Source organism: Falco naumanni, chromosome 4 (assembly GCF_017639655.2).
Source record: "Falco naumanni isolate bFalNau1 chromosome 4, bFalNau1.pat, whole genome shotgun sequence".
NCBI lineage: Eukaryota > Metazoa > Chordata > Aves > Falconiformes > Falconidae > Falco > Falco naumanni.
In genome coordinates, this window is record NC_054057.1 from 111,636,657 (window position 1) to 111,646,984 (window position 10,328).

A 10,328-nucleotide genomic window follows, 5' to 3' on the forward strand; every position below is an offset into this window, starting at 1 on the left:
TTGGCGTATTACAGACAGCACATATAAACATCTAAGTTTTGTTTTCTTTGAAGATATATGATGATGATAAAAACAAAATCACAGCTTTCTATCTCAAAGTTCTCTTACTCAGGTAAACTATTACCTGCAAGACACAACGGTATTTCATCTGCAATGAGTCAATATATAACTAATTTCCTGTAAAAACCAATCCTAAGATATGTGGATTTCTGTAAAAAGACTGCTTTGGCTATTTTGTTTGGTGAAGTATGGTCAGAAGTTGTACCTTAGTGATTTGCTACGTTTGGTAAAGAATGGTGAAATTAACAGGCTGAGTTTTTACATAGTGTTGTGTTTTAGGTGGTTTGATTTCATTGCTTGTGCACTTTCAACATTTTATTCCTTCTTTCCTTTTCATTTAGGCTTCCTTTGTAAAACACCATTAAGTTCCCAAACTACTGTTTTGAGAGATTAAAAAAAACAAAGTATTGAAATGAATACTTTTAGTCTATTGCTAAACAACTTCAGACTTACTTTGCAACGTTGCTGAGCAGTGCTTTCAGAAGCTTTACTAAGTATTTTGAATACACAGATTGACCCAAGAAGGGATTTCCAGGTAAACAAGCCGCTGTATTACACCATTTTATGCATTCTTATAATAAATTTAAGCAAAACGCCACAAATTGTTGCAATTATCTTCATTTAAATAGAACCAAAACATTCAGTCTTATAAGACCCACTAGAAAATCTCCACTGTACTTGTATGGGATAACACCACTAAAATACGGATGACTAAAGATTTATTGTGATCATTAACATACTTCTTTCTCCAATATGCGCTTTTTCACTTCTAAGATACCATAAAAGTGAATTTTATTCAAGTACTTTGTCTAAGATTTTTCCTTTGGTCATTTAATATGAGTATCGAGCTTGCCTGGAAGTACGCTGTGCTAAGCTGTTCCTACAGGAAGCCCTCAGTAACGTAAAGTGACCTAAAGCTACAGTGCAAATATAATGTCACAGCGGTGAAACGGAGACCGAAGGAAAAACATTTTGGAATCAGAACACAACAGTAGCAGAGGCAGAAGACCAAGAAGGAGAAGGAAGCCAAGGGATGAAAGGTATGCAACAAACGGATGCTTAGTCACTTAAGAAATACACGGGTAATTAAACTTGAATAATGTTTCCATATGTCAAATGTAAGCAGATTAAGTCTGTTCATTCTTCAAAATTACTAACTACAGTGGAAGTGAAATGGGCTTCATGATAAAAAAATCCCACTATATTTTAACAGCAAGCTCCAAAGGATTTTATAAACAAAGTAAATGGGATTATCACCATTTTACAGCTTGTGACAGTAAGACATAGAGAAGTGACATAACCATTCCTGATCAAGAAAAACACTGGAACAAATTCAGAATCTTTGGCCACCAGTAGGATAAAAATACATAAAGGTAGCTAAAACCAAAACCCTTACAGTTATTGTTTATCATCTAAAATATATTTGAGCAAATAATGTTTGCAGGCTTACATTGGAAATTAATGTACTTCAAGGCAGCAATTAGATTGAGAATGGAATATAGTGCTGCTAAAATATTATCAGACTCAGAAGTCTTATAAAATAGGACGGACAAAACCCTGTAATAGCCATTAGATATTCTTATGAAACTGAAATAACTTGTTTGAACCTCAGTAATACCGGTCCTCTGAAAACTTCCCAAGTCTTAGAGGGGTAGGCACCGCTTGATCTTTTAGTCTGACAAGCAGCTCATTTGAGGTACACTGGGAGAGTGTTGCAGTATTCCTAGGCAGGCGGAATGACGACTGCAGAAAGTTACTGTATGCAAACTGGCAAGCCCCTGAGGAGAACATGGTTTGAGGAAGGAACCATTAGTTTTGAGAAACAATTGGATTTGGGTAGATGCACAGAAGGACTCTCATTTCTCCTTTTCCAGATACATTCATATCCATTTCCAGATACAGACACAGCTGCAACGTGCATTCACAGATAAGTTCAGGAGAGAACAAGCTACAAGTTGCTAAGACTGCAAAGATGTCCCATCAGATTTTTTTTAACCATTTTAGAGAGGAAACTACTTAGAGTAGGACAAAACCCTGAATTTAGTAACCCAGCCAGAGACAAATAGAAGTATCTGAAGACAAGGATGTAATGTAAATGTTGAAAGGTTAAAATACAAGGATGAAATGAAGTGCTGAAACTATGAAAGGGTAGGATATTTTAAAGTCAGTAAGAGACCCAGAATAGCAAAGGTTAGGATTAATAGCTGTAGCAATTCCTCTTATGCTTTGTAGCTTAAGAGTAGTGTTGGGACTTTAGACTCTGTCCTTTATACTTTGAAGTTCTGATTTAGATTGTTGGCTCATGCATCATACATAAGAATTTGGAGAAGACCTGCTAAATCCTTCAGGTAGGTCCCATTATAAATTCAAACACAACCTGCAGTTATCACCATATTAATAGAAAAGGTACTGATGCTGATGTTTGTATTGAGTAGGATCTTCGTCCTGCTTAAATATGACAGAACTTTGCAGATTTGCCTGAACTGTTTTTTGGTACACAGAGACATACACCTCTGGTAAGATAAAAACCGCAAAGGTGTCCAACAAAATAAGGTTGTTACCATGGAAGCTTGGGTAGCTTTTAGAATCTGAAGCAATGATTAGAGGCAATGTTTCCTCTAAGATAAGATAAAAGATCTTTCTTTAAAAAAAACCACAAAAACACAACAAACTCTCAGAAAAATAAAGGATCAAATGCCTCCCAAAGTGTAACATTAATTCCCATGTGTTGAGATTAAAGGTTAGAACCTCTGAGACCCCTAAAAAGGAGAGCTCACAATATAAATACGTCTCCATTTTCCATTTAAATTTAATAAAGAATACAGATCCCCCCTCATGCCAAAGGTACAAATCACTCAACTTTGCCCCAAAAGGGGTTGAGGTGTGACTACTAGCTTTCTAGTTGCCCAAGACAACAAAGTGAATTTCACCCAATGAATTCTCTTTTACGTAACACTATGAAGTGGTTAATACCATTTCTGAATTTAAATTCTGAAACATGCATCATGCCTGCACTTACTGCAAAAACCCCTCAGCATTCAATTAAAAAAAAATCAGAATGGGAAGCATGATTTTATCATTTCTCTATCAATAATTCAGTTACTCTTTAACAAAAAGAAATCAATGACCTTTTAAGACCTCTCTCAAATCACAACTTTATAAACAGTTATATCATGGCAACAAAATAAACAGTTTATCATATCTGATGTATTGTAATACAAATACTTGAAACTCTCATGAGAAAACAATTTCTAATTTAAGTACTATGTTTATATTCTAATGTATACAATTTGTAGAGAACACAGGACTACAGACAGTAAAATAATAGGGAAATATGAGAAAATACTAGCAAAATAACTTTACACAATAATTCTGATGACTTTCCATATCAAGCAGTTGTCAGAAAGCAAGTCTGAAGATAGTAAGTTTTTAAACCACTACAGTATCTGGTGCTGTGGAAGGCTGAAGCTTCCTTAAACGAGGAAATCCAAAATCTCTACTCATCTGGAAGTGCAGGCACTTAAAAACATTGCCACAAGGACCTGCCTATATTTTCTTTGGATTTACAGCCTGAAACAACCAACAAAGGGTCATGCCTGTTTACATGCAAAAAACTACAACAAACATTAAGTATCAACGTGCGTTACAACTTACATACAATTAATTCTTGCTTTTTTATCTATCAAGTTTAAAGGGGGTCAGAATCATACTATGACCATCTAGTAGACGTCCCAACCGCAGAGGTGCGGCCTACTTTCCAAAGACTGCATGCTTTCAAAGAGACTGACTTTTAAAGCTGGCTTTGCTTGCAGGAGGCATTGAAAGACCAAAACCAGCAGTCACCCACGTAACCTACACTTACTTGGAAGAAACCCTGCGTAACAGTTTTACTATCTTGAAAAGTGAAAAAGGTACAAACATCCAGCCAAAAAGACTAGTTCGTATGTTTGACTCGTTCAGTAGACATACATTCCTGTTTTCTAACGAACAAAGAGAGAGACTCCTGCTGCTATTGCTTATTCAGTAACATTACCCTTCTATTATAGCCAGTTACCATTAAATCCCTAACTCTGTTTCAAGGGGAAAGGCTTTAATGTTGCTTCTCCTGGCACACTGAAAACCATTTCAAATGGGGAAAAAACAGCAGACGTGAAATAAGAGCTCTGATTTAACGATGTCAACAACTTCTGTACAGTTGCAAGGCCCAAAATATTGTGGAAAAATGTTGGAACGCTTTTTCCATCTAAAAGCAGTGAAGATGTCACTTAAAAAACTCTAAAATGTATTAAACAGATCTCCTTTTCCACATTAAGAAATGATCATATGATCAAAATTAATTTAGCTTTTTATTTAACATATTTACTCAAAAGTTTTATACCAATTCAGGCATCAAGCAGCTATACTCAAATGCTAGCAAGCATAATTTTAAGAATTTTGTTACAAATTCAATAGAAATGCACCATTTCAGTGTTCCCAATGTTCAAGTTACAAAGTGTCATTACATATGTAATGTTCCTTGCTAACAGACAACCTGTTCCATATTAAAATTCCATCAAGATAGACCCATAAAGACTTAGCACTGGTTTTTCCTTTTTGGTTTAAGAAATGAATAGAGAATATCAAACAGAACTTCTCCTAAACATCTTCCAGTATATACAGTGCAAGATGAACAAATTGCATCAGTTACTATGTCATTAAATTACCTTTGGGAAAACACTCATACACCATTTTACAACCCTGAAAGAACTTACATAGTTGAGTACTGCATAAAACGTTTTTGGTCACATCAAAAAACAATTCATTCCATTTTATGATACTGAAATACTCCAGGTAGGCAAAACTAAACCAACAGATTTGCTAGCATTACAGTGTCAGCTTTTACAGGCAATAAATGTCCTTATCTAAACTGGATAATGGTTGACCTGTCTTAAAAGGAATGGCATAAAGAAGCCAAACTACCACAGGGTGAATCTCAAACCTAAATGAAACAGCTGTCTTAAACCCCCAGCTTTATTTTGCATCAAGGAGGAACATCATAAACAGCAATACCCTTTCTCTGAGGAAATGTTTTTGGTCACTGTCACCAGTCTAGATGGGCTATGATCTGATCCAGTACAGCTGTTCTTACGCTCTTACATACTTGACACATAGTCCTGCCTAAGTGCTACTGAACATAATTTTGCCATTTCCATTTATCAGCCTGTGAACACAGTTAATAAATTTCCCAATACACAATCTGGTCATTGCTATGAAGTTTCTTGGAGCAATACACTACTGCCTCTTCTCCGCATATCTATTAAAAATTCCGACCAACAAACTGAGTGTCCCAGGATACTACAAGATACAAACAAAGAGGAATCCTATTTCACACAGTGAGGTGGGCTAGAGGCCGATGAGAACTTCACCTCTTGCTGTTGCCCAGTAGCTGAGTACTATTACATGAGCCCACGGAGCTTACATGAATCGTTCTATTTCAGCCACTCACTAAAAACAAAGTTTGATCTGTATTTCATACAGGTCTGTCTTTCATTGATGCTCATACCTGGGAATCCAGAGGGCTACCACTTAAACCCTGCTCCCTTGGGGACTAGAAGTAGACATTTTTACTTATTTTCACATTTTCATCTGGGAGTTCTACTTCTATGGGTAATGAGTTTTACCTGGGACGATGACTTCAAAGCTCTTTATTCAGAAATTTTAACTTGTTCAGCTTGGGGAAATGTTGTGTACTACAACTAATTGGAAAACCATATTAATCTCAAGAAAACAGAAAGATGTTATCTCTTCCCTAACTTCCTTTAAAAATACTAATTCCTTTTCTATGGAAGGATAAAAATATGCAAATCTATGCTGGGTATTAGGTGCAAGGCAGGGAAATGCCTGAACATTGCTTGTTTATGGTAAGGTCCAATAACTGTCATGCTGGGCTCAAAAAATTAGCTGTTGTTTGGGAATTAAAGGCTTAGCTATTCACTTTTCCCATAACAGCCAGTGACGTTCTCGCCTAGTGCTTCAGATCCAGTCCTATGGGTTTGCCAGACATAATGCACACAAACATTCTCTGTAGTCTCTACAAGTGAACAAATACTCAAGAGTTGACTGAATTTCCCAAAACAATATTCTTCCAGTCTGCCTGAGTCATCCTGACTCCATTCATTAAACATTTTTTTTCCCAAGGATTTAAGAATTGAAGTAAATTAAAGCATTACAAGTTCATAATTTAAAATGTTCATCTTAAAAAACATTTACCTTATAATTTCTTCATTAATAGTCTGGTATGTAAGGAATTTCCAACAGCCATCGAGTAAACAATTACTGCAGTTTGGCAGAATTTCCATTTCATGTTTAATTATTTGTACAGGATACAGATCTCCATACAGTACTTGAATGCAAACTTTTGCGTAATTCATAGCTTCTAATTTAGGATATTTATATAACACGGCTTTGATAAACTGAGTTAGTAAGACCAGCTAATAATGTACTGTTTTCTACAAATTACTTCGAAGCAGTTCTGTTAATTCAGAGAAAAGAACCCTTCTTCCAAGTGTGCAGTATTATGAGTGTATATACACAGAACACTGTAGGTTTTGCATACCGTATTACTAAAATAAATCTATTTTTCTCTGTGGGAACTTTTTGTATGACAGCAATTCCTAGGAAAAATATATAAAAGCTGTCATTTTTTCCACAACACAGATATTTTTCTCAAAGGAGTAATACTGAACACAGCTGTGGAAATACTAGATATTCAACAACACTATCAACCACAACAAGAATCTAAGTGAATTATGTAATGGTGTTTTTAAAGGATTAAAATTAGGAAAAAGGATTAAAACTGACTTCACTTTTTTCAAAGCAATTTCTCCAAAATCCTGAAAGCTGGCTATGCCGTTCCATTTTAGTCTCTGGCCTCATGGATTCTACTCCTTGAAAACTGTCACAGTTAGGCAATGACTGCCCTCGTGAATATTTCATGGTTCATATCCCCTTTTAAACAAATATTTGTTATAAATATATATGGCTTGCTTGCTTCTAACACAAGATGGTTCTGAACTTCTTCGGTAAAGCTTATTCACTACCACTCTTCCAGGGAGAACTCTTTTTTCCAGTTTTTTTCCCAGCATAGTCTGGCTCTCATAACAAAGGGTTCAGGAAGAAAGATTCTTACTCTTTCAATTAGACCAATTATTTTTTGGGTCTACATAAAACATTAAGATCTCCTACTCTTTCTTGCATATTTCCACAGATGAACTATAAATGTTTCATGAAGTATTTCCTTTTGTTTGAATCTGCCATCCACTCATTTCTTTTGTGTTAATCTAGTTTTTGCATTGGGAAAAGCAAAATAATTAGTCTCTTTCTTTCTTGATGAAATACGGGATCAAATAGATCTGTTTTGCCTATATTCTGTATTTATTTTGAAGGCTATTTTGACAGTCTCTGGTAAAATCTTAAATTGAAAGAAACATTGATTAGTTCTCCATTTTAGTTGAATTAAATTTCTTTCCAATCTTCTGAGCAAAGAATGGCACATGTTTTTTTGTGAGGAGACATGCATCTCTTACATTAATTGTGAAACATATAGGAATTATAATAACCATGAAACCATAAAAACCATAGTCACAGTATGAATCATATACTGACAAATTACCAAAGATGTAATTTTATTGTTTACCAAAATAAAAGTTATATGTTCTTACTTTATGTTAGTAAATTACAAGCTTACTTTTTAAAGTCAAAGTTACTTCACATTATTGTGGGCAAGCCAAATGGAAATTACCCTTTCTAGAATATAAGCATTCAAGAAATAAAATAATAGTCTCTGCTTTACAAATTGTTCTACAAAACAGCTATTTCCATACCGCAAGTTAATATGCAATTATGACATGTTTCCTTTCAATTCACGTAAGTATTTCCACTGAGTGGTAAAAGTAACTTCTATCACCTAGTGAATTTCTATTTATGATAAAAAGCAGTGCAAAACCACCAAGGGAACCAAACAACTAAGACATTCCCATCTTTCCAAACAAATACATTTGAAAACAATATATTAGCATATCTGTCAGAGAATTCTAACTTCTCTGCTCGTGTGTACGTGGTCTTGCTTTAGTTTAGAAGTTTTTGTCTTCTGATTTATTTAATTTTTTGTGAACTCTGCTGGAACACCTACTGCGCCACTTCGCTGCACGTGCAATAGCGCGAGACTGAGCTCACACCTGGATTCGAGCAGCCGTGGCCCTTTGCTGCCTCATACCCCTGCTTGTGCAAGGCTACAGCGGAGCCAGCTTTTGGAATACTGCGTAACCACAGAGGGTGTAACGCCAAGAATGTCTTTGTTACTTTATACACACAAGTTTTATTCTTTAATACATAAGCACAACTAGTTTGAACAGCTGCAGAACTTCAACACATTTTCACTGGTGAATAAACAGACTTAACAGCATAGTTATTAGATCAGTTTATCAAGTATTGCAGGTTTTCCTTATCTTACATTTAATTTCTATATTTGTTTCTTTTTAATGCTTACTTGCAGTTTTCCCCTACTGAAATGGGAAAAGAATGAATGTTAAAAATCAGCAAAACACTTTATGATATATAAGTAAATAAAGTAAATTTAATTGTCTTTTAAGGGCCAACTTGGGAAAAATAAATATAGATTATGTAATAACTTACGATTTAATAAAAGCATAATTATGAGAAAATAATATTAAAACTATAAAACCAGTCGTTAACTACAATTAAAGCAGACTTTTTCAGAAGTCTCCCAAAGTTTTTAGTGTTAGACCCAGCCCTGTAACCCAATGACAAAGTTACTGCTATTGTGTCGATGAGACACAAATGAGACCCTCCAACAAAATTCCCCAGGAACAACACACACATCTGAGAACCCAGGCTAGGTTAATTAATATGGTGGGAAATAACTTCTTTACTGAGGTATCTTTTTTATTAGTAATGTTTCTGAAAGCTTTCATTTCAACTATTTCAAGTAACAAATTGTGTTTTAAAAATTGCAAACAAATTCAATTTGGTGATCTTCCTAGAAACATTTTAGGAAATATTTAGGAAAAAATATAATATCAAATTAAATGAAATTAAATTACCTTTGCAGTTTAAGATACTTTGAATACTTTATTTCATTTTTTCTGGAAAACAAGGATTGGATGGCCATGTTTCTTTTTTCTTAAAACTACCGACTCAATGGAAATTGATGACAGCTACTAATGTAAATGTTGCCTTTACGCTCTGAACAATATGAATCTAGCAAAAACTTGTGTATAAGAAAACTTATTCATTTACACTTTCTGTATTATTCATACTGTTTGTTAAAACAAAGAGAAAAGGGGGGGGGCAGGAAATCAGCATTTGCAGGTGACCAGGTTTGTTTTTGTTTTTTGGGGTTTGGTTTGTTTTTTTTTTTTTAACTGTTAAACTTTGGCAGAGTAAATGGTTGATACTCTATGAGGAAATGTTGTGCTCAGTCCGTCCTGTATTCTGAAACAGAAAATTTTCCTTCAGAACTTATTGCTGGAGTGATTCAGTAGTTTGGCACTGGTTGCAGAGCTTTTAACTTTAACTACTGTTTGGTTTTCCATGAAAGAATGTCTGGTGTTTCCAATGTCTGTAAGGCAGAAAAATATCCATAATCCATAAAAATGCCATGTAACATTATCCAAATTTGTAAGTAGCATCAAAAGCAAGACTAACAATTGTCATGTACAGAAACCAAAACTATTTCAAAAGCTTCATTCATCAAGCAGGTTATTTTTCTGGCCGAGCAGTTTCCTGATCCAGTTAAGCATACAAACCTTTTTACAGGACCAATGAGATAAGCATCAAGAGGGGGATAATCTAGGTGGAAACTCATTAAATTAGCATTCCCACAGGAATAAATTTGTATTAATCTGTAGCCTAAGATAGAAAAAAGTTAACTTACACTCCTAAGGCACATAAACTATCTGCAAGGGTACAAAGTAAGATCTGTTTCTTCAGGTTACTGTTTCACCTCTCCAGTTATTCCAGATCAGAACATTCTTGCACTCAAAAAATACACAATAAGCCTGAATCACATGGATGCATCTACATGCACACTTGAACCTATAGTTCTTTTTGTACATGATCTCTTAAAACCGCAAGCTATGAATTGCTATTCAACATTGATGTGTCACTAATAAATGCCAGGGACGAAAGAATTTGACTGCAAGATTAAACAGTATATTTTGCGCAGTTTCTAAGTCAGCTGCCAAAAACAGGCAAAAAAAGTAGGCACC

The 10,328-nt window shown here is 34.9% G+C and overlaps 1 protein-coding gene across 2 annotated transcripts in view; it reads right to left on the reverse strand.

Moving 5' to 3' along the window:
- Positions 1-10,328, reverse strand: part of LOC121087967 (centromere protein P) — a 151,322-nt gene that overhangs the window by 53,916 nt on the left and 87,078 nt on the right. The window lies entirely within an intron of this gene.